Here is a 23536-nt window from a genome sequence, read left to right as displayed (position 1 = left end):
GTGCCAAAGCAATGTTTTTGACAGTGCTCAATATTTATTCTTTCCATGGTAGGTGTCAGCAAGAAAACTGGAAAATCTGCATTTCTGGACAACCTGAAATTATTCTTTGTTCTTTCCCTAGCAGCAAGCCCAGAAATCAATTTTCACTGGCCCATTTTCCGAGCAACCACATCGCTGCTGTCAAAACGGTATCTCTGGTCCTATTTGTGCCTAGAATGGGCAGATAACAACGGATCCCAAAGTTGAGGTGCCCAGCGCAATTCCTGCTCCTGCGTTAGTCGTGCCCATTGGTATCGTTTCCATCTAAACAGGAGCACCTGTCCTCCCTGCCGCAGCACTGCAGCTTGTGCTGCAGGTGCTAGTGGTCAAAGTATCAGCCCCACGGCCTTAAAGCCATCACCTTATGTTCCTAGAGCTCTTATTAATTAATTAAGCCTTATGCTAACACATCACAGCTGGGCAGAGTGTGCTGCCTGGCCTGCTGCAGCATTCTCCCTGTGCACCACTGAGCCTCTGCCTGCTGCAAAAGGTGGGTGAGCACACACACACGGAGCAGGCTGCTGCCCAGGGGGAAGGATGGGGTGTTACTGTCCTGGGTTTGCTGCTACCCATGCTTGAGACAGGGTGGGAGCTGGGTCTGGGCACAGCAGGACTAACCTGACCTCTGGCCATGGTCAGGAGCCCTGGAAGCAAATACCCAAACCCACAGAGGTGCCCCTAGAACTACCAGGGCCTGTAGCCAGCTGAAGCACCTCTCCACTTCCCCGGCTTGCTCCTTAACAGAGCCGAACCAGCCCCTTCAAGCAGCTCTGTGCACCACTGGGATGAATAGCAGCATTTATGGAAATGTATATGTTGTTTAAGGTGAAGCTGGGGTCAGTACGTACCTTGGAGGAGAATCTCAGCCGAAGCATGAAATGCGCTTCGTGTTGATTTCTGAAATCTTTAACCGTCTTTTCGTTAAGGGAAATGCTGTGCTGTAAAGTGAGCATTCAACAGTAGCAAGTCAGGCTTGGCGTTTGGGGGAGGTGAGGGCTGGGTTTCCAGCACTGCCCCATCCTGTGTCCTCTGGAAAGTCACTGAGATGCCTGGGACCATGCTCTCTTCTTCAGTAAGGAGGTGTTCGTGCTGACCTGGGTGCTGGGCCAGAAGGGCAGAGCAGGCAGTCTTACAGAAGTGTCGTTGTAAATGCCAGAGTGAGGAAATTGTGTTGGAAAAATTGTTCTGGGCTTGTTCTTTGGCTATAAGCAATTACTGACTCATAAATGGGTTTTGACCAGTGGCATATACGCATGGTGGTGTGGCGTCCCCTGTGTTGAGTGACAGCACCCAGATGCATGTTTGCCTGCCAAAAATTTACTGCTTTTTGTTTTTTGGCCTGGGCTTCACGCTTTGGAAGCTGTGGGTGCCTGTGGGACGGGGGAGAGAAATGTGAGCTAGAGCAGTGCAACGAGGAAGGAGTCAAAATCCAAGGCAGCTGTATTTCTTGCAGGGAAAATGGATGGAGGCCGCGGAAAGCAATCGCTGTTAGGAGCAAGAGAGTTATGGCATCCAATCAGGCAACAAGGGAATAGCACATTGCAGAGCCGTGGCTGGTGTTGGCTTCCTGTTAACCATAATAATAACTATATCCTGGAGCCATTCTGCAGTTCGTTTGGGCTGAGACACAATTACTGTGCTGCGTGCAACAAGCACCCTCCGTCTGCTGAGCACCATGGGGCCTGGGGCCAGCCCCTCTGGGTGCTGCTTTCCAGCGGGCAGCCTGCTGACGGTGTGCTCTGCATCGCTCCCTGCATGCCTGCACACACCTGTATTCGCTGATAAAATCAGGGGCTTTGCAGCTAAGCACCAGGCAATGCTTCTTTCAGAAAATTCTCTTTTCTACTTTCAACAGGGAGTCCCCATTGTGGACCGAGATAGCTCCAGGCTCTGAAAATGAGTCTGGAGTGAGGGAGGCAGCTCCCCAGTCCCCAGTTTGAGACTGGGACCACTGGGCTCTCTTGCGTGTTGGCCTGGCAAATGCACGCCACTCACCAGCTGCTGGAAACGCTCCTGTTAACTTCAGCAGCCTTGGTGCTGGCCTCTGCATGGCACAGCAGGAGCCCTCGGGAGTAATAAGGCTGACACACCCCTAGCTTAAATTTGGACAAGCCTTTTAATACCCAGCTGAAGAGATTACTGGAATGACCTACTTGTTTACATGTGGCGAATCCATGAAATGTGCAGAAGGCTTTGCTCATTAAGGGAAGAGGTCTGCAGGGTGGAGCCACCCCAGCAGCACCCGAGCTGCAGCCAAGCGCATGGATCACAGGCAGTGCCTCTGAGGGGCTGGGTTCTTGCACGAGGCTGGAAATCCCCCACGCTGCCCTTAATTCTCACCGATGGGATGCTTTGTGCTGTGGGTAGTTAACCCAGGCCTCTGAAGCCACTGGTGGTTTTGTAAGCAGTTGGGGCTCCTCCGCAAAGCCCATGCTATGTCGCAGAATGGGCCTGGGACCCACAGGCAGGGCTGGGGCATGCTCTGCCTTTGGAGCCGTGGTGTAACCTGCACCCCACCCACAGCCCCAGGATGCTGGAGTTCAGGATGGCTGAATTTCTGCCTGTTGCATGGCTCCTTGGGAGAGGGAAAAACATAACCTGGTGTAAAGGGAGCTTGCCCCATCTTCTGCTAGACTGGGATCTGATGAAGGGGTTGGAGCATTATAACAAGACAAATATCACAGCTCTGGTTTCCTATGCAGTGATCAGTGTGTCCCACCATACAGCATGCCAGGTCCTGGAAAGGGCATTGGGTTCAGATGGTCAGAGCAGGTTGCCCTGGCATGTGGCAGGAGACACTCTGTTGTTCATATCCACAGTACATCCTCTGAGAGCAGAGCCAGAGGAATGGTTTCCCTCTCTGTTCACCATTTGCTGGGTGCTCCAATGCACACCATCTGTGTCTATCACACAATTCTCCATCCTGTCATTGTCTTGTGACTAAGAAGGACGGAGACACGCAGCTTGGATCCAGCTATAAAGGTGGAGGAACCTCCATCCTCAGCTCTCTGCGTGTATCTCAGAGCCAGCCAGCCAGCACGGGGCAGCAGGAGGTGCGGGCGAGCCCCAGAGCTGGTCCCGGGGTCATGGCAGTGCAGGTGCAGCCACCAAATCCTTGGGCCGGCGACAAGAAGGGGAAGTGTGTTGTTATAAATCGACAGCCCGGCCTTAATAGCTTTAGGCTACAGGCGTGTAGATTAAATTTCAGCCCTATATTTCACAGGAGGCACGCAGTGGCATGTCAAGGCACTGTAACTGCACAGCCCCCTGACGGCATGCCGGAGGTCTGGCGAGTGGACTAACTAGAGCAATGAAATAAAGCGTAATAAAACGCAGGCTGAAGACTGGGAGAGTTTTCTCATGGTGAGACCTGGGCTGTAAAACAGCATGTTGGGGAACTGATGGAAGCTTCTCCACGATTGGGTTATTTAAAAAAAAGATTGAATGAATGCTAGATGGTGTATATTAGCCTAGTGTTGTGAAAATAGCAGCAATTTTGTCAGAAAAATGATGGAAGAGGGGAACATGCTGGTCCATTTTCATCAACTTCACCCCGAATGCTATTTCATTTCCTTTGGAGATTTAGGAGGAAGCTTGGTCATCCATTTGTTGTTGGGGAGGGGGAGAGCAAATGCAGCTGATGGGCTCCCACCAGTGACTGCTCAGTGTGAGGGTGAGCACCCTGCTGGATGCTGCTCGGCGGCACCTTCCTTTTTGGCTGCCCAGTCTTCTCCATGCATTACTGCACCAAAGAGCGGGGCTGTTTTTGGCAGTCACGTGCAGCGGACAACAGGGGCAACAGCCCAGTGGTTAGTGTTTCCAAGCTTTCTTCCCTTGGGAAGACTTCCCTGGTCCCGTCAGCCTCCTCTTTCCTTCTCAGATCGTCCCAGCTTGGATTTGCCAGCCCGTGCACGGTGCTGCCAGGTGGTATCAGCTCAGCCAGCAGGATGGGTTTGGCTGGCAAGCAAAGGCAGAGCTCCTAGCACAGCCTGCTGGAAACAAAGCGCCTTTCTCTCCAGCAATAGCCTCCGTCAGCCCCCTGGGTAATGCTGTCTCTTTTGGAGCAATGCCTTTTCCCCACTGCACATCCAGTGGGAGCATCACTGGCCCCTGTGGTCCCCAAGGGTGCCTGTGGGACTGAGGCAGGGGGGAGGAGGGTGCCCCTTTACCCCAGAAGCATGTCTGGATGTGCGTGCTGGGCAGGGCTCAGTCCTTGGTGTAAAATGAGGAGCTGGTAATAAATATTCGGCTTGTTTAGAATTGCAAATACCAGGGAAAGGAAAGCAGTAAACCAAAGAGGCTGCAATCAGCGTCCTGGCGAACAGTCAGGAATGGAGCTGCAGCGGTGGATGCAGGAGGGGGTGAGCAGCTGGCCAGCCCAGCACTCGGACCAAATTCAGGTCTGAGAGAGCAAAAACTCGAAAGGAAGCCGCTTAAGATAGGCCCTTCTTAATGAGAGACAAACGCGCAAGAAAATATTGCCTGCTAACAGTATTCATAAGCTGCTCCCAAGATGTTTTGATTAAACTGCTGTTGTCTTTCTAGTGTACTAATGGTTTTTAATCTCTCTTGATGCCTTGGGGCAAAGGGGTCTACTGATTCACAGCAGCGTGGTGAGCTGAAACTGGTCCCTGGTGAATACATCTCTCTTGCCACAATCACAGCTTTTAATTTTTAAAAATGTGAGTTTTTTAGCAGAGGAGGAACCCTTCAAACATCAGTAGGGTGTAAGCAGTGTGCCGCTGCATGCCTGAATACCAAGGGAGCTCCTCTGTGCTGCGGGGCTGCCCTGCGGCTGTTTCACTGCTGGATGAGGTCGAGTCCTTTCCCCCTGCCCCACTGCAGGTGCTGTGCCTCCTGCTGTTCTCTGCCAGGCTGCAGGACATGGACACGGACCTGCAGGGCTTGCACCAGCCAGCCAGCAAAGGAGAGCCACGCCTGGTCTCAGCAGAACATTGTACCCCAAAACCTGGTGGTGTTTCCTCCTCTGTGCATTTCCTTTCCTTGCCAGCAGCTGTGGGATGTACCCAACACCTTGTGTCTAGGAAGCTTGGCTTCATCTTCCCCATGAGCATCACCCTGTTTGGCCTTCCAGCTGGTTCACAGGTAACTGCACAGCTTGGCTGGGAGATGGGATAGGGGAGGGCTGGTTTCTGCTGTGCCGTGGCCCTAGCTTCACACAGGACTGCTGGGGGATGAGGGCTGTGAGCAGGTTTTGATTCCTGAGGTTTGAGTCACTCTCCTTGAGCTGAGAAAGCAATCCCTTAAAGCCATGCTCTGGGCTGACCCCAAATTTGAAGCACACCAACCTGTCCCCAGGTGGGCACTGTCTTTCCAGCCACTGGTGCTCAGGGTCTTACAGGAGTGTCCATACCTCCCTCCCTTTCACAGCCCCCTTTTCCCCCACATTTTACTTTTCTGCCCGTGAGTACAAGGGGAAGGCTCCTCCTATGAGCCCCCATGCACAGCACATGCAGTAGGCTCTCCTCCGGCGTCCTGGCTGAGCTGGGCACCAGGGAGCATCCCTGATGAGAGCAGACAGCTCCTCAGTCCTCTGGGTACAGTAGCTGCTTGTTGCTCGCGGAGAATGAAAACATATTAAAGTAAGAAACCGCTGCACCAGTCATTTTCCAATTCCCCACTCAGAGAACTGGCTTCCCTGGAAAATAGGTCACTTACATAAAAAGCACCTTATTATCACACCAGAGTGGTGAAGGAAAGGGATGGCTCAAGAGACACTTTCATTTCAAGCCCCGGTTCCTGGGTACTTAGATATTTCTGGAAAATTGACCCTTTGGGCTGAAATTTCTCATGCTCATATTCAGCCCATAAGGTGAATTTTGGGACCTCATTTCCTCCACTGAGACAGATGAAGCTAGGAAAGAAATTGTGTTGTATCTTAACCCTTGGGAAGATGGTGTGTGCACACTCATGCTTTCCATGGGGGTTGGGGTAAGCCATATACCTGGGTGAAGACTCTCATAGACAAGTGACCTTCTGCCTCCCACCTGCCATCCCTCCCCAGAAATACATTTGGTTTTCTCCTCTAATCCATAGCTGTGTTTGTTCCTCCCCAGAATGGGAAACAGTGAGGGGGAACAAGGGGAGAAGGGGTCAGGAGAAGGGTTCATGCTGAGTGTGGTGGCACTTGAGATGTAGGGGTCAAGGGACTGCAGGCACATGTCATGTTCTGAGGCTGGGAGAAAGTATCCAGCTTTCAGTAAAGGAAATGGAGCTGAGAGAGGGAAAGTGGGTTGCTGGGAGGAAAGGAAGGATTCGTTGAGGGGGTTCCTGGCTGGCTCTGGAATTGTCTTTTCACAAGGGAAAGGGGAGGTCTCTGGGGAACGGTGCTGGCTTGATTCACCCAAAGCAGTGACATTAGCAAAATGCCCAGCTCTCCTCTGAAAGAAAGAAGCTCTGCTTTTGGGGAACAGGCAGGTTGGAAGACTCCAAAATGCAGTAGCTACCTCCTTGGTCCTGGGCTGGGTGCTGTGTTCTTCCTCTTTTAGCAGGGTCCCAGGGGCTCAAGATCCAAGTGCTGTAAACCTGGTGAGAAAGCAAGGAAGATTTTCTCAGCCTCTCCATTTCAACCTCCGGTCTTGGCCAGCATCTGTTTCCCCCACCAGGGGAAAAGTGGCTGTGTGGGAAAATGACTTCATTGCAGACTTGTGCTCAGCCAGGTAGGTGGAAAGGTGTGTGAGGGAGCCCCGATAAGAGGAGGATGAGAAGGAAAGGGAAGGGGAGGAGCTGCATGGAGGAGGCTGGGAAGGAGAGGGTGGAATAAGGCAGGCAGATGGGCTGGGAGGATCGAAGATAACAGCGTGGTGAGAAGCCTGTGGAGAAACTTGGAGGATGGGGAGGGCAGATGGAGCAGGGGACAACCAAAGAGGCTGAGCTGTGCAGGAGGAGGTTGCCAGCCCCTCGCCCTTATCAGTGCAGTTGCCCCATCCCGAGGAGGAGCAGTACAGCGCTCGTGTGGCAGGGGACATCTCTGCCACTGACGCTGCTGTGGGAGGTGGGCAGAAGATCTGGTGCCTTGGCCTGGAGGAGATGCTTCCCAAAAATATTAGCAATTACCTCTGCATTGGCAGCAGCCAGCAAGCAGCGGTAATTTACATAGCAGGAGCTGGGAGATAGATGGCTCTTTAAACCAGATCTGTCATTCGCAGCTCGCTCCCCGTCTCCGACGCTTTGATGTTCCTCTTTGAAGAGCTCTCCTCGCCTGCTATTCCTCGCTCCCTTGGTGCCGCTCCAGCTCTCCAAATGCCTCTCTCTGCCTTTCTGCCTGCGTGCCTTCGTGGCCGTGTCCCAGCAGGAAGGACATGCAGCAAGTGTCCGCTGGCACCCTGACAGCCAGCGCAGGATGTGAAGCACCCTCATGGGGGGCGATGTGAAACGGTAGGGGCAGTAACAGCAGGAGCTTTCTGTCATGGTGCCAGTGCCTGATAGGGAACACATGCGGGACCCAAAGGTAGAAACAGGTGGAGGTGGGGTGGAGCACTGTGGCTTTCCCAGTACCTGTGGCATCCACTGTGTCCCTGATAGGATCAAGTCCCTAGAAAGGGAATCACAGAATTTCTAGGTTGGAAGAGACCTCAAGATCATCGAGTCCAACCTCTGACCTAACGCTAGCAGTCCCCACTAAACTATATCCCTAAGCTCTACATCTAAACGTCTTTTGAAGACTTCCAGGGATGGTGACTCCACCACTTCCCTGGGCAGCCTGTTCCAATGCCTCACAACCCTTTCAGTAAAGAAGTTCTTCCTAACATCTAACCTAAAACTCCCCTGGCTCAACTTAAGCCCATTCCCCCTCGTCCTGTCACCAGGCACGTGGGAGAACAAACCAACCCCCACCTCGCTACAGCCTCCCTTGAGGTACCTCAAGGAGAGACCCACGTGAGAATAATGTTCTTGGATGGTTAAGTTTCAGGATGCTCGGAGGAACAGGCTCTTCTGAGCAGCGGTGGCCATCAGGAGGTCTGTCAGAGCAACAAAGGCTCGCACATGCAGCAGTACAGAGGACCCTAGCAGTGAACAAGGTGTAGGAGAACAGAGGGAAGTGGGTGGGCTACAAGAGGTAAGTTACTGAGGAGCAGCTGCTCAGATAGGGCTGCTTTTGCTGTAACACACCTTCCTCCTTGAGCTCTTGTATCCCAGGGTGCCAGTGACTGAGTTTGGGTTCTTTCATTTTCATGAAAACCAAGTCACAAGCTGCCTGAGCTAAACCACAAATGGTGCTCTGATACCAGAACTAGTGTCCGTTCAGGTTTTCCTCAAGGGATAAAAGCTGAAAGAGGTAGTGTCAGTGCTTCAGTTTCACCACTTACATTGACGAAGGGGTAAGGGGCTCCAGTACAAATCTTCTCAGAGAAAGGAGCTGCATTGAATGTGAATGGCATAGCAGCACTGTGTGGCCCAATGGTGTGTTATATCTCCAGATCACCTACCGGGGAGCTGGAGAGCCAACAACCATCACAAAAGTGTGGACACAAAGCAGTGTCCTACTGCTGGATATCTCACCTGTAAGGTATTTTGAGGCAGTGCCACGTGTTTGAAATTAAAATTATGTCAGTGTGAATTATACCATATACCATATAATCATTATATATTTTATATATATATATATATATATGTATACAGATTCGTGTAGTTTTCTGGCAGATGCAGCAGAAGGGCAGTTTCCCCTTCCAAATGTGTCTTCTGGCACAAATATTTCTTGACCACAGACAGTAAGACAGCGTGCAGCCAGTCCCCATGGAGGTCAGGTCCCCTGGTGGTTTGGGAGGAGCAGAGGCACTAACTGTCAGCAGGCTGTGGGCTCTTTGGGTTTCATTTTTGTGTCCTCAGTAGGGACTGCTGTGAGAAGAGGGGTGGCAGTTGTTCAAGTGTGTGGCTGTCATCTATTAGCGCAAAAACCTGCCACGCTCAGGTTTGAATCAAAAAGCATGTCAGGTTTCACCTGTGGGTTAGGGACCCCCCATCTGTTGCCAGCACTGTAAATTGCCTCCAGCCTGGCACCCAGGGGGGCACCTGCTCTCCAGCAGTACAGGTATCCGCATGGCAAAGCAGCCAGTGTCAGGGGCAGCAGCCCTTGGTTTGTTTATCTCACACAAGACAGCAGCCACAGGGGCTTGAGTTTTCTCTGCTGTAGGACTGGGGCATGACGAGGGCAGAATCTGGCCTCGCGATTTCACCCTGGAGAACAAAGGCAAGCTGCAGCATCGCTAATGCAGCATCTGGTATTCCTACCGTCATGCTTCTGGTCCCGATCGCCTCACCTAGGTGCAGGTTTGCATTAGCAGCAGTGCTTCAGGAGAGGCTCATGGAGAGACCTTTTCTTATAAACACCCCCCTGAGCTGCTCTGGGTGAGGGTCTCCGTGATGAGGGGCTTGTGGCTGCACATCCAGCATGCTTAGGGCATGGGGAGGGAGCTGCAACACTGCCTCCTCCTTGCTTTGTGCCTCTGTAGTGGCTCATTCTTGTTTTGCTTTGGTTGCAGAAAGAATGGGGCATCATGCCTCTGGTGGGAAGTGATCCTCCGTGTCCCAGACTTGCTGGTGCCACCTCTGAAGTGGAAGGACAGTCCTGTCCTGTTGTGTGCCCAATGCTTCATGTGCCCAGAGTCACCCAGGCTGACACAAGGGATGTGAGATGGCTTGCTATAAGCTGGTTGGTGACAGAAAATGATTATCCTTCCTCTTGTGAGTACTAGTGAATAAACAGGCTATGAGCACTGACAAGTAAATCTACAACTTTTAGGAAAATGAGCACCCAGACACTGTCACCTCACTTTAATCTCCACTTGCCTGGAGTGATTATTTTCTCCTTGGCCACTGCAGACGATATGACTAGCAGTAAGTACGGCTTACTCCACTCTTCTGGCTCCACATTAACTGTTAATGATGTAAAGCTGTATTAAGCCTGAGCTGCCCTGATCACCTCATTCAAAACACCCCTTGAATGCCACAGAACAAATTTCTTTGCTACACACTGCTGGTCAGTGGATTCGTGCCTGCTTTGTCTTGTGTTTTTTTTGTGTGTGTTTTTTTTTTTTTTTTTTTGAGCTGAAATCTGCAGTAGTGTATGTGTTGCAGGAATAGAAAATGCCTGAGACACACGATGACCTTCGCTACACAAAGTGTTTTCACAAAGCTCACCTAGCCTTTGGAGGTCATCTGGTGTTTTTAGTAAGGATAGCGGGCTGGGACCCCAGCTGGCAGAAATCAATGCAGCTTGCCTGAGGAGCGCTGAGTTCTTCAGCTGGGGATTTGCTGAATAGTTTTTGATATTTTTTAATATTCTGTGGTGGAGGCCTGTGCAATTGGAAGTGGTACAGAGAGCACAAGCAGGGAGCATCCCTTCCCTGGCCTAGAGGAACAAAGGGGCATCAGCTGAAGCTAGCCTGATCAACTTTCAAAACAACACAGAGCAATTCCTCATACGAGGTGTTGTTAATGTGGGGAACTCCTTGCCACAGTACCCGCTGGGTTTTGGTTTGCATGGCTTGAAAAGCATTTGGACAAACCCAAGGAAGACAACTCCTGGGGCTATTAAATACAAGAAAAATGTGTTTTCTTGTTTAGGAAGCCCCTGAGCTGCAGGTTATAAGAGCCCACTGAGGAATGCAACAGACCTGGGAGAACATCCCTCGCCAGAGCAAAGGTTTCTTGGAGGTTTGCTGAGAAGATGAGATTTGGGCCACCCAGGCTCCCCAACCTTCTCTTGGGAGAGGAGAGCAGGAGAGATTGCTGCTATGACAGTGGAGGGCAAAGGAAGAGGAAGGCAGAAAGCACAAAGATAAGGCAAACTCCTCCTCAGCGAGGACTGTAAGGAGGAATGAGCTGCTGTTCTCCCTGTGATCTCACTCTCCTCCTGAGCAGGGTCTTGAGAAATTTTAGCACCCAGCAGGCCAGCAAGCAGCAGCCTGGTGTTGAATGTAAGGACAGGCTCTGCACTTATTGTCACCCTGCCATGAACTGTCCAGAAATGAAGCTCCTTCTGGGGCGAAAGACAGGTGAGAAAGCAGAGGTGTTGTCCCTTCCAGAGCAAGTCTGACCACCATATGGTGGTGACAATTACTGTCGCCATAATTAATTCCTTCCTGACACTGCTCTGCAGATGTCCCCAGGCCTGCAGGAGCAGGGCTGTCTTCTTAGCAGCTGCAAGGAAGCAGGGTAAGAAAATAAGTGGCAGGGGAGTTTCCTTCTGTTTTGCAGGCTAGCTGAGCTGCACAAGAAAGCAGCAGCTCTCAGAGCAAAAGAGGCTCTTTGGTCCCTGGCCCTGCTAGTTTTCTGAGAGAAAAGGGCTCCCATTTCCCCCACAGTGACTCCGCCAATGGATTATGCCAAGATTGCTAAAGCTGATGCTTTCATGTGAAGCAATTTGTGCATTGCAACAAGGAAAGTAAGTCAAAGCAGAGCACCTACCATATGCAAACCTGGTCTCTGCAACCAGCAACCATTTGACACTTTCCATTAAACAGCTCTACCTGCGATTAAAATCATCTGAAGTGAGACTTTGAGCTGCTGGGTCTTAGGATTACAGCCAGTAAACAAGTATGTTTTCCCCCTCTTGTTTTCTTTTGCATCCCTTCCTAAAGAAGGGTTCTGCATGAGGCTGAAGGAGGGAACAAGAGGTACTTTTTGGATAATTTAGCCCTTTTCTTTCAATTGTGTCATAGCCATCAACCTTCATCTCTGGATTTTGGGCAACTGCTGTGGTCCTTGCTTCCTGTGTCCTGTAGGATAGCAGAACCGGAGAGGCACGCAGGCTAAGACTACAGACATTTCTGCTGGGATTTCCTTGCCATGGCTCAGGTATGTCCTGGGAGCATGTTCTGTAACTGTATGTTGGATTGAGGCAGCCTGATCCCAGCCACAACACGGACTTCTGATAGAGATGCTGTATGCCTAGAAATCCTGAGCGTGCATAGCAAATGCATTTTCAGGGCAAATAAAGGGTACCAGGAGTAGTTTGCTGCTGAGAGAGCCTGGATCTGAATATAGAACCATAGATTCTCTGTATATCCCAAATGATCACTCTCCAGCAGCAGTGGTTTCTCCCTACGTGTGGGCACAGCTGGCTCTTGCTCTCTCTGCCTTTGCCAGCTGGTGTGCCTATGTGACACAGCTCCGATGTTTTCTGGCACATGGGGATGTCAAGGGATGCTATGGGGCTCTGAGTCTATCCAAAGTGATACTGCTCCTGTTCCTGTATGTTGCTGATAGCAAAAATCTTGCCTTGGCTGAGCTACTGGTATAAAGGACTTTTTAAGGGATGATAGATGGGATGGATTACTGATGCTTCTTAAAAACAGCCAGTTCTATCTACAGGTCCAGCTTTCTACCTTTTATAGACAGGATTTCACTTTTATGAATTGAATTAAGCATTTTGTTTTCCCTTCCCTTCATGTAACTCCTGTTTATTATACGACGTCTCCTTATTGACGTAGCATCTCTAACAATAAATGATGCATGAGCTATCTGAACAGTTACTGGAAAGTGTCCCTGGGCAAGCTCTCAGGAGGAATGCTTGCCTCACTAATGGAGGAAAAGTCTAACTACTTCCTAAATCAATTAACCTGAAAGGCCAGGAGACACGTCCCGGCTGCTCCAAGCACGTGTACATGTGCAGCATTCTTGGCCATGGGTAACAGCACCATGCCCACAGACGTGCTTGCTACTCCCAGCATGGTCCCAGCCTTGCCGATGGCTGCTGGATGACATTTCCTGCTCAGCACATACATGCTCGCTCCGTGCATTCCTGCTGCTGCACGTACACACGTAACTCATGGCTCAGCAGAGGCCAGCTCCCTGTCTGCAGCTGGCCCACGGGGACTTGTGTCTGTTTTCTAGCAGACAGCCCAGCTTCCAGGCTCCAGCCATAAAAATGCATGCTGCTTGTCTCTGGAAGTCCTCACGGTAATGGTGACCCCATGTACACACACATCCATACAGTGCCTCTTTGTTCCTGCTCACTGCATGGAGGGAAAGCTAACAACTGCCTGCTGACAGGCATCCCTGTTGCTGAAGGGAAAGGGAGTTAGGCAGAAGTCATTGCTGCTGATCATTGACATCCCTCCCAGGGGGAAAACAGAGGTGCTGGGCTGCAGGGCAACACACCTGAGCGTGGTGATGCCACCAGTCAGTGTGCCACGGGCATCCAGCCCGAGTACAGGCAGGGGCCAGCAGGAGGTCACCAGAAAGTGACAACATGAAGCCAAGGCCATGGTATGCTCATCCAGAAAGGATGAAGACAAGGAGAAATTCCTGACAGGCTGGGCTGTACATTCTTTCTTCCAGAGGAGTGTCAGTGCTGTGTCTCCAGCGCTGCAAAACCTGGAGGCTGGTGAATGAGAAGAAGCAAGGAGCTGGTGGCACAAGAAATTTTCTGTTAAGGAGGAGGAACATTTCTTGGAAGGAAAGAAAAGAGTGAGTTTAGGCTGATGGCAGAGAGGACGTTTGGCAGATGTTTCTTCCACGGAGTGTGCTGTGTCCCTGGGGAGGGATAGTGGTGCACTGGGGATTAAGGCAAGATGGGGATAACAGCATACATGGAGCAGAGGAAGGGGCATGGTAGGTCTGTACAGCAGGGAGGAGCAGTGAGAAGTGGAAACATGGGGCTGTATGTCTAGTGCCATGAAAGCCAAAAGAATGAGGACCAACCAGGGCAGAGAGTGAGAGGTGTCAGCGGGCAGCCACAGGCATCGGGAGGACCAGAAGGACACTTTCTCATGACCTGCCAGCTCCACTGCTGTGCCACAAGGAATGAAATGTGGGCTGTAGCCTGCGTGTAACCTCCAGTCATTATACCTTCAGAAGGCACATCTCTGAGAGTGTCCCTGATGGGGTCCAGAGAGCTTTATGGGAGGCAGGTCTGGGCATCAGCTTTGGCTGAGTCACAGCCCCAGCACAGCAGTGCATGAAGCTTTGGGAAGGCAAAAAGCCTTTTCCTCATGGTGTTCAGCCCAAGCCCAGCAGCACCTGGGGAAGCTCCTCGCTTTGTGACCTGTGGCAGGAGGAAGGTCCCCAGTCTCGCTGCCTGAGCGAGCAAAGGCAGCGCTGCGAAAACCAGCAAGCCCTATTTCCAGGGCAGCGCCGCTGACTCTTGGCAGACATGAAAGGAAGCTGAATCACTGTATTATAATTTCAAGCTCCATTAAAGAAACATGGGGATGGGGACAGCAGAGGGAAGGAGAGGGCAGGGAGGGATGAAGAGAAAATTGAACAGAGCAGAGTAGCACTTGAAGGGGAAAGAAATGTTGCTCATAGGCTCAGAAGGGGGAATTGCAAACAGAGATGAGATTAAAAGGGAACCCTTGAGACCATCTTTTTAAATACAGCAAGATTCACTTACTCCTTGCTGAGCCAGGCTTGCTGAAGGCTGGAGGCATGGTCCCCGCTGAGATTTGCCAGCTGATCAAGCGGTGGAAACCTGTCTCCCCACACGTACCGGCAAGTTGCCCTCTCCCACCTATGTTATCAAGGAAGTCCCACTGCTAATAAACTTACCGCGGAGTGAGTCTTAGCAGGGAAGCTTTTTTCCTTGACTAGACTTCAGCACCGAGCATTTTAAATGCTCCTTTATCCAAGAGCACACAGTCACATCAGACCAGGTGCCATGTGTTGGAGGGCACAAATTTTTAGTAGCTCACAAGGATTGGTAAGGCCCAGTGATGGGGTGGGAGGCAGATGTTGACCTGCATGTTTGCTGTGGCGGTCCCACGGGGGCCACAGGCTTCTTCTGCTCTGCACCCAGCTGAGGTCTAGTCCACCATGAAGAGTGGTGGTGCTGACTTAACAGAGGCTGTACTGGTGTACAGGTGAAGAAATGACAACGCAAATGAGAACTGGTCAGCAGAGATGATCTCGTAGATGTTCGAAGCACAGTAGTGTTTGGCCTGATGTCCTAGTCAAATTTAATGTGTGTCATGACATTAATGCTGCACCAGATCCCCTCACCCCCCTCAGCTGCAATTTCAGCTCATCCCTACATCCCACACTTTGAATTTTTATGGCAGTGCCTGCTTGAAAGAGTCTGAATTCCTTGGGACAGTGACCAGTTTCCATTTGCTCTGACAAATGGTAATGGGGCTGAATAAATAGCAAAAAGTGGCCCTAATGTAACAGGGCAATCATTGCTGCATTTCTTAAGTTGTTGCCTGGCACTACTATGTGCCATTAGATATCTGCCACATTATGCCTCAGGAACTCCTGGGTCTGCGGGGTGTTTGCTTTGTGGGAATGAGAGAAATTGCAGAGCTCCTCTGGCATGGGTTTTGTCCACACAACCCACAGGGAGGCCTGAGAGACGGGCAGCAGCCAAGGCAGATCGTGCTTTGTCCAGGCTGTTCTCCTTCCCAGCGGCCACGCTGAGAGCCAGGCTGTTTGGCCAGGAGCCCATGGGCTGACCTGCAGGAGAAGAGCTACTCCCCACCAGCCATGACCACCACCCCTCTGCTGCAGTGGTGCCAGGTGAGAGAGATGCTGTGAACCCATTGAGTGCAACCCTTCTTCAGATTTGGGGATCCTGGTGGGTTTTACACCGTGTCTCCTCAGTTTCTGGACTGCTTTTTGATCCAGGGGGTGCTGAGGGATGGCCAGGATCCTCTGCTAATCAGAAATAAAAGCATTCCTGCTCAGCCTCAAAGCCTTTCCTAGGGCTGGTGAATCCAAGGAGAATGCCACGTTCAGAAGAGGGAATGTTAAGGCAGCAGGAGAGACTAAGGCACATGGGGCTAGAGGCTCCTCAGTGTGCACAGCAGTGCCCTTTCACGGGAGGCTAAGCACACGCCTTGTACCCAGCTGCAAATTTTGAATGTTTTCTGGACCTGACCATCTGCATCCTAACCCTAACAGAGGCTCCAGGGCACAACTGCAATGCAAATAATGATAAATAACAGTAATAATAAAGCACCACCAGCACTTGCTGGCTCCCTAGCAATTCCCAGCCAGCACTGCAAGTTTGTTATCACCCATGCTGAGAGAGCCCCAGGGGCTCTGTGGTGGTGCTGTGAAGGCTGGAGCTGGCATGCAGCCTGGCACAGGAAACGTGGGTGCTGTGACCCACGCTGCTCAACCAGGCGGCCAGGGGCTAAAGCCCAAGGACAAGCGCTGCTGCTGCACCGTGGGCTTGCTCCTCAGGCTGATGGCTCCTTTTTTTTGCATGGCAGCTGGTTGAGGCTGGCCCCTCGGCCACCAAAACCTGCTGTTGTAGCTTTAGGCAAGCTCAGCCTTCTTCCGTCTATTCAGCATCGAGCAGCAGAACACCACAGAAGGGAGCAGATGGGTGTAGGGAATTATTAATAACCAGGCTTCTCAGCGTTGCTTGCCATTTATTACAGTCCCACTTAACAGAACATGCAAATGGGCATACTGGGACCCACTAACCCAGTATTCTGTGCTAGCTGCACTGTACGGCCCGTGAATAATAGTCAGTGCTTAGAGAAGGTGTATACGGAGAGGGCAAAAGCAGACTGATGCATCCTTACTGGTCAGCATGATGGGTGATATCCTCTGCACAGCAGCTGCCGATGGTTTATGGAGTTCTTTGCAGTCCTCAGGTGTGCTGTGGTAGGGATTTAGAGGAGGAGGAGGAGAAAGCAATTTTTCAGATGTTTATGGGAAGCCTTCTTCAGCGTGAGGGACAACAAGGCAGAAAGCACCAGTTAGCGTGTGTGAAAATACAACACACATGAGCTGGTGGAGGTAGGAGTTGGCACCTCTCTGGTGAAAGAGATGAGAAGTGGGAGTAGAGGAGGTGTAGATTCCCCCTTATCTCAGATTCCTGGGGGAGAGGTTTTTGGAAAGTGTGTGGATGTAAGCATCTTTCTACTCTGGAAAAGAATTGAGCATTTTGGGGAGTGGGTAGGAGAGCATTAGAAAATCAAGCTGCACCTCCCTCCACTGCCAGCTGAAAAATCACACCAAGGCCTCCCAGGAAGGAGAAGTAGGCTTCTGCTGTACTTCATTGTGCATAATTAAACAGGGCTCCTTAAATCTTGATCTGAAATCACAACGGTGTGTGAAACTTATTTCAATAACTGACAAAGGAGGCATCACACATGTGGGCTTGAGCGCTGTGGTGGAACTGGGGCAGGTTAAGCCCGGGTGGCTGGGAAGCCAGGGAAAGGACATGGGCTGCGATGGCCTTGCTGAGGGCCAGATGACATCCGTCACCTGGTGCCACCACTGCAAGGGATGAGCACGCATCTGGCAGGATGTTCTGGCTCATGCCAGAGGACCTTGTCATCCTCTCTTGTTTGTGGGCTACAGATTTCAGCCCTGGGACCTGCCCCTAAGTATCATCAGGAACTATAATGTAGTGGGATCTGTAAAACCTATCTCAGCCACCTTCCTGTGTAAATGAAGGGAAGACACAAAGAAAAAACAAGCTATATATAGAGTTCTCCTGTTACCGAGATGTCTGGAAGTAAAATCCCCCCTGTGCATACCCGGGAACCAACTGGAGACAGGGAGGGCTGGGTGTTTTAGGACCAACAAGCTTTTAAGTCTCCTCTTTGACTGCTTTTCTTCCCTAAGGGCAGTCCCACCTAGGCATAGCTGGGTGCCTTTTGGTTAAAGGTAAGAGATGAATATCAGCCATTGGGATGGTTAAGTGTGGTTGCCCAGGGCTGTCTGGGTGTGTAAAGCAAAGACCTTGGGCTGCTTCAGTGCCTGATTCCTAGCAGTACTATCCAATTTTTCCCAAGGGCTCAAGTTCCTATGCATATAAATAGGTCAGCTTTGCAAGGAATATAAATACACCTTTCACAACATCATCATCAGCATTCGTATTCTCTTGTTTGCCCTGACCAGGCAATTCATATCCCACAGAAGTGTCCCTCAGCTCCCAGGTCTCTGTATCTTCCCCAGTCCTGTCTAAGCATTATTGGTTCCCACCAGCCCAGTGGGACTTGGGAACACTTCCTGGGCTCAGGCACAGGTTGGTGGCAGCAGCCTGGGAAACTTTTGAGAAGAGAAGAGAGGAGGGGAGGGAAGAGGAGAGCTTTGCAGTTGGGCTTTTGTCACTTGCTGAAGCTAAAATGCCTGGAAGAACAACTTAGCTGGAGCTTTTTTTTTTTTTTTCTTTTCTTTTCTTTTTTTTCTTCTTTCTTTTCCTTTGCCACACTTCAAATAATTTGACGCTGAATATTTAAGACTGTTGCCTTGTCCTCAGTTCACCTCATCAGACCTCTTGGTCTTCAGGATCACAGCGGAGGAGGAGGCGAACATTCCGCTGTCTTGCAATGCCCTTGTCTGAGACTCCATGAGCCCGCTGGCGACGGCTGCTCGTTAAGGCCTGCAGGCCACCCAAAGTAGGTTAATTTATTGCTCCTGCCTCGTGCCTGGCAAGAAGCTGTGCCTGGTGAGAAGCTCAAGCGAGCTGGGAGGCAAGGCAGGCCTGGTGGGCTCGAGCTGCTAGGCTGGGGGCAGCGCAGGGCAGAAGCTGTGGGCAGAGCGCTGGCAATTCCCATTTCCTCCCTGATGCAGGAGGAAAGAGACGCTACGGAGGGGGTGAGAAAGCAGCAGCAAAGCTGTTTCTGTGCCCACGGGTGGAGCAAGATGCTTCTGCCCCGGTGCCTGCACCATGGCTGCAATGTCTGCTGCCCACCAGCCTGCTGCGGGGGGACCTGCCAGACGGGGGTCCCGCCGGGGCCGTATACTTGTTTTTCTTCTTGGTTGCATTACATAATGTGAGGTAGGAAATGTTTGTACAGTAGCTGTATTGCTCCTTGGGGCGAGGGGGGAGAGGAAGGAGGCGGTGGGTAATTTGAGGCTCTTTATTAGACCAATAAATCATTTGTAATGCATCGGCTTTCAGGCCAGTCTCTTATTGCCCGCGTCAGCCACAGCACATTACGTGGCCAGTGAAGCTGGCGGGGCACACAGGGGCTCCCCTAAATTGTGGGACAGAGCCTAGCTGCTCGGGGCTGGAGGTAGGGCTAGGGCTCACGAGGGCGGAGGTCAGGACCTGTTCTCCTTACAGGAGGACAAATCCAGCACAGCTGGTGACGGGCATGAAGCATGCTGCAGCAGCCCAGCCCTGCAGCACCCAGTTCCCCGGGGGTGAAGCACCAGGACTGGTGATAACAGAAGGGCCAAAAAGTGGCTGTGGACACCTGGCCTCAGGTGCTTCAGGTGTCCCTGGGCATTTCACCTGGCCTCCCCTTATCACCTGCAAGCAGAGAAAGCTGCACATTGTAAGGATGATACCCTAATGCCTCTGGGCCATGACAGAAGGCTAAGCACATTTTCCTGGTGGCACTCCATTACAAAAGCAAGGGAGTGTCCCACACCGGTCATTTTTGTATCACAGAATCATGAAACATTAGGGATTGGAAGGAAATTTGGTATTTGGGAGTTTGGACAGAGCTTGGTCCTTGAGGATTATCAGGTAAAAAATCTCATAGGTTTCCTGGCTGCTCCAGTGCCAGTGAGGTTGCTGAGAAGGGCTGTGCAGTCATGGGTGATGTTTTGTTTTATTGAGTACAAGTTCTTTGTTTTTCACACTTCACAGTCGTGTCTGGTTCGATTTGAAATCATCAGGTTCTCCAAAATGATGCCTTTTAATAGCCTGCCTGTATTTCCAGGTACTTCAGAGCATGTCAGCTGGCCTAATGTTTTGACAAATGATACCTATATCTAGCTCCCTCCTTCTTCTTTCCTCCTCTCCCTCCCCCCCAACAAAGAAACCACTTTTGATAGCTTATCTCTGGAGCTATGCAAACACAGCAGAGGAGATAAACTCCCCTTCCAGGTGAGTTCACCCGAGGGTGGGCTTCCAGGGCATCTGAACCAACATGCTCCCATGTTGGAGCAAGTAAATGTTTTTGGAAGGGGGGTGAGGAGGCACTGAATCAGCCTAGCATATATTGATGCTGTTGTGCTTGGACTTGAAATAAAACAAAACAAAACAAAAAAAGCTGAGCAACTTCAAAGGAATCTAATGGGGAGAGGTAAATGTAAAAATGGTAACAAATACCGTTCCCTGTTATGAAATACACATTTGGGGTGGGAGGAAATTGCATGGCACGCCTGTTTTTGTGCAATCTAATTTAACCGTGAGCCCTTTAGTATTTTGTATCCTTGTGGACTGTTTGATGGAAACAGCAGCTAAAAGCAAATCGCAGGGTGAGAGGGTGAGGCTTGCTGGCAAGAATTAGCGGTGTCAGGAGAGAAATATCACACACCTAACCAACTGAATTATGCATTATGCTGCAAAATCCCTGATGTCAATACACAAATGCTATTCCTGTTGTTTTGCCTATGATTGATAGCAAAAGAATTCAAATCACATCCACACAACAATTGTCCTAGTGTAACTAAGTCTCTTCTATCCATGTGGGTGTGCTTGTGCTGGCAAAATCTATGCAGTAAGCTAGGTGCTCTAGGAATGGGTTACAAAAGGACACTGGAAACATTTTCATATGTTCAACAATACAAAGCATTGTCAGTTTGGTGCATATTAATTGTGGTAACTTCTCCTTTTTCTCATGGGCACTGAGAATAATAGGCTAGATGTTACTCCAGACTTTGAGAGGAGTAGGAAAAGAAGTTCATACCAAGGCAATGAAAGTGATTTGAGACACAAACTTCCATGTAAAGACTTTTCTCTCCCCAAACAAGATAGGAGAATGGGAAGTAGAGCCAAATAAAAATGCCATCCCCAGTATAAAAGAGCATTGGGGTCAGCTGCGTATCCTAACCATGTGACGGGACCAAGAGGATTGTGAAAATATAAGTAATAAATGGTAAGAAAGTTATTATTTTAATGAACACAAGATTATTAAAATTCCCTGCTATTAGATCTTGCTGATGTGTTTGCAGAAAAGCAGATAACAAAGCTAGCAAATATAATCTGCTTTGGTTTGCTTCTGAAGTTGCCTTTGCCCTGTTACCAGAAGACATCAATCAGTTACTAACCACATTCCCAGTCGGAGCTGCTGTGAGTGTTCACATGTTTAATCAGCCCTGCGTGCTTGCAGGAGGAATTGCACTCAGGTGAGCGCATGAGTCACACACAATTGTCTTGCTCACATTAATGCCTTACCTTTCACAGAACCAGAATGTGTGAAAAACTGTTGGTGGTGGGTTTTTTTGTTTGGTTGGTTGTTGCTGTTTTTTTGTTTTGTTTTGTTTTGTTGTTTTTTGTTTTTTGTTTTTGTTTTTGTTTTGTTTTTTTTGTTTTTTTTTTGTGAGCAAATAAAAAATTTGGACTGAAGAAAAGTGGACTTGATCTGAGGCTTAAGAGAACATTTTGTTCTTTAGATATCTCTTTCTCTTCCTCAGAATAGATCTTCATCTAGAAACAACATCACTTCAAGATGTTTGGGAAACAGCAAAACAAATCAGAAGATGTTTTACCAGTGGCTAGCTGAATTAGAATAGTTACTGCAAAAATACTTTTTTTTTTTTTCCCTCTCCCACAAGTGGAGTAGACTGTCTGCCTAAGAAATGTAGCCCATCCTGGGTTATGGGCTCCGTAAGGGATCGTGTTACTGAAAAAACAATTCATGGATTTGATTAGGTAGAGACCGAGAAGTCAGAGCCAGCTGAAAGCTTCTCTGAAGGATGGCAAAATTGTGTTATGCTGCCCTAGAGATGGAAGCGGCCCTGGGACATCTCTGGGATGGACAACTGGGGAGATAGGAGTGTAAGAGCATCACTGCCCTCACAGAGACTCCTGGTGGTGGCTCTGGTCCTGCCTGTAGGTTTGAAGATGAATCTAAATGGGAAGGAGCAGAAGAGTGGAAAAGAGACCGTCTTGCACCCAACACGGTCTGCTGATCCCGAGGGGCTGGGAGAGCCAGACTAAGAGGACAGGAGCAAGGTGCATGCCATCCAAACTGGCATGCCAGCCAGTTTGGGTACCATTGCCACTGTCACATAGAAGACTTAAAATGAGCTTCTGCTGGGAAGGAAAGGGTAAAACAACGCTGAGCCCTGCAAGGATCCCCAGCTCAAACTGACCGCTGAAGAACAGCAGCCAAGGATAAGAGCAAGAGGAACACGGGAAGGAGCTGGCGGAGGATCAGACCACAGAGTGTTGACTCTTCCCAGCACAACAGAGGAGGAGATGGCCCCTCAGCCAAGGCGCACAGCATGTAATGTCCTGGTGCCTTTGCCTGGACAGCCAGCAGAGAGCATGGCACTGGGGAAAAAATAAAACTCCCCTTTCCACCCCAGAGAGCTCAATATCTCCAGCCTGGACAAACGCCAGCAGTTTCTTTCCCATGCTGAGGAGCTACGCACCATATTTGCAGGGACAAGGCTGGAGCGACGAGGAGCCTGCTTGCTGCCTGGCCTCACAGGACTCTGCACAGAGGCCGTGGTGGAGGTGCTGGGTCTGCCAGCATTGTGCCACCTCTTGCTGCGGGCTCTGCAGGGCGGTCGCTGCCAGCCTGTGCATGGGCAGCTGCGGCCTGGCAGCCTGACACAGGCACACGTGCTTCTCCGCTGCTCCCGGCCAGAGCTGTCTCCTCTCATTTGGCTGCTTCACTGAGTGTCAGGCGTGCTGAAGGGCCAGAAAATAACGGGGTAATCCAGGTTCACCTGCTGGCTTCCCACCTCAGATGGCGTCGCTCTTGGTCAGACGTCGCTGCAGTGGCTTCCAGCAGTGTTCATTCTCTGTGGTCACTGCACATCGCTGCCACTTGGCCACCTGGAGATACCCCAAGGGGTCATGCCACCTGGCAGGGCCTCCAAATGGACAGCGAAGAGCTGAGGGCACTCTTCAGGCAGGTGCTTATAAGCAGGAGGTAACTACAAAAAATGAAGCCCTGAATGCGGTTGTTCCAGGACAAAGCAACCTCAGCGTTGGTGCTGGCTTCTTCCAAAAGCACCAGGTGTGTCACTGCAGCCTTTCCAACTTGTCTGTCAGTCCTTGAGCTGGACTCTCTTCACCTTCCACAAGGCAGCTTTTGACTCTGTAGACAGCCTGATCTTATTGTAAGGATTTGTGTGAGGAGTCCTGTGGCTTAAATAAGGCTGCAAAATGACTGGCTGCATTTATCCACTCTATTTCAGGATCTGATTTATGCTGTTAAAAGGCATTACACGGACATCTACCTGTCCCAGTGAGAGAAACTTGTTAGAGCCCGGGTTTCTCTCGGGATCTGGGCTGACCTTTCCACACCCTGCAGATGCAGCTTTAAAGGCTCTGTCGGGAAAAACTCAGAAAATTGTTCCAAGCAGAGGCAAACCTGCAGGTCTAACCTAGCAGTCTGGCCATCTCCCACAGATGCAGCAAAGTGGAATTGCTTCCTATTTCCCCAGGGTCTGACAAACTTGTGACTTTGATGGCACTTGGAAAGTAAAGAAAAACAGAACCAGGCATGCAATCTTGCAAGGGAAGAAACAGCCAGAGCTGAGTTTTAGGTGTTCAAGGGTGGAGAATAATAAGGGCTGAGCAGAACCAGCTGCATCCTGCTGTAGGCTAGCGTGCTCACGCATGCTATTCCCTCTCCAAACTGCAGGGTGCTCAGCCCCCTGG

General features: G+C 50.5%; 2 long non-coding RNA genes across 2 annotated transcripts; both read left to right on the top strand.

Annotated features, from left to right (window-relative positions):
* Positions 1 to 423: 423 nt before the first annotated feature.
* LOC311430382 lies at positions 424 to 12529 on the top strand. Its single transcript, XR_014688749.1, has 9 exons — positions 424 to 529; positions 5054 to 5145; positions 6549 to 6719; positions 7209 to 7437; positions 7967 to 8119; positions 9543 to 9712; positions 9803 to 9897; positions 11526 to 11598; positions 11724 to 12529. It is a non-coding gene; the product is annotated as an uncharacterized lncRNA (long non-coding RNA).
* A 6834-nt stretch (positions 12530 to 19363) lies between these two features.
* LOC311424760 lies at positions 19364 to 22577 on the top strand. Its single transcript, XR_014686176.1, has 4 exons — positions 19364 to 19438; positions 20671 to 20795; positions 20925 to 21045; positions 21339 to 22577. It is a non-coding gene; the product is annotated as an uncharacterized lncRNA (long non-coding RNA).
* The last annotated feature ends 959 nt before the right edge of the window (positions 22578 to 23536 follow it).

Source organism: Aythya ferina (assembly GCF_964211825.1).
Source record: "Aythya ferina genome assembly, chromosome: 1".
NCBI lineage: Eukaryota > Metazoa > Chordata > Aves > Anseriformes > Anatidae > Aythya > Aythya ferina.
This window is presented reverse-complemented; position numbering and strand designations above follow the sequence as displayed.